This window comes from Octopus bimaculoides, chromosome 3 (genome assembly GCF_001194135.2).
Source record: "Octopus bimaculoides isolate UCB-OBI-ISO-001 chromosome 3, ASM119413v2, whole genome shotgun sequence".
In the NCBI taxonomy this organism is placed as follows: domain Eukaryota; kingdom Metazoa; phylum Mollusca; class Cephalopoda; order Octopoda; family Octopodidae; genus Octopus; species Octopus bimaculoides.
The window spans coordinates 160,269,682-160,270,379 of record NC_068983.1 but is presented as its reverse complement, the minus strand read 5'-3'; the positions used below and the strand labels follow the sequence as shown (position 1 = coordinate 160,270,379).

Genomic DNA, 698 nt, shown 5'->3' with positions numbered 1-698 from the left:
GTGTTGCAGATGTAGCGGTTGTGTACCGTACTAGCCATTTCTTTGATTTTATTGTTTGATATATATATATATATATATATATATATTTGTGTGTGTGTGTATGCATATATGGGTACATGGCATCACCAACGGTGCAAATAACATGAAATACGTAAACAACGAGAAAAAATGGAAAACGGGACAAGTTAACACAGAAAAAGGACCCTTTATCAGTTGTCAGCTGTCTATTTACTCACCTTTTCGAGCATTCAGTGACAATATGAGTCTTCAAATACAGTTGCTCCCATAAATTCTAAAATAAGATTTATGATTTATGGAGGGTCAAAAGATGTTTCTCCTAGCTTTCACTATTTTCTTCTCGTTCTTGTCTAACTATTCTCCATTTTGTTTTCGTTCGGTTTCCTTGTATGCCCCCACTGTCATCTTTTTGTTCCCAACTTTGTCCCTTCATAAATCCTAAATATTGTAGAATTTATGGGAAGAACTGTCTTTGAAGACTCATATTGTCGTTGAATGCTCGAAATGAGGAGTAGATAGACAGTTGATAACTAATGAAGGGCCCTTTTTCTGTGTTAACTCGTCCCGTTTTCCATTTTTTCTCATTGTTTACGTATTTCATGTTATTTGCATCTTTGGTGACGTCCTGTACCCATATACCCATAATGTTTGTATATATATATATATATATATATATATAT

The 698-nt window shown here is 34.0% G+C and overlaps 1 long non-coding RNA gene across 1 annotated transcript in view; it reads right to left on the bottom strand.

Moving 5' to 3' along the window:
* The window catches only part of LOC128247428 (uncharacterized), a 2,905-nt gene that overhangs the window by 1,248 nt on the left and 959 nt on the right, over positions 1 to 698 (bottom strand). The window lies entirely within an intron of this gene.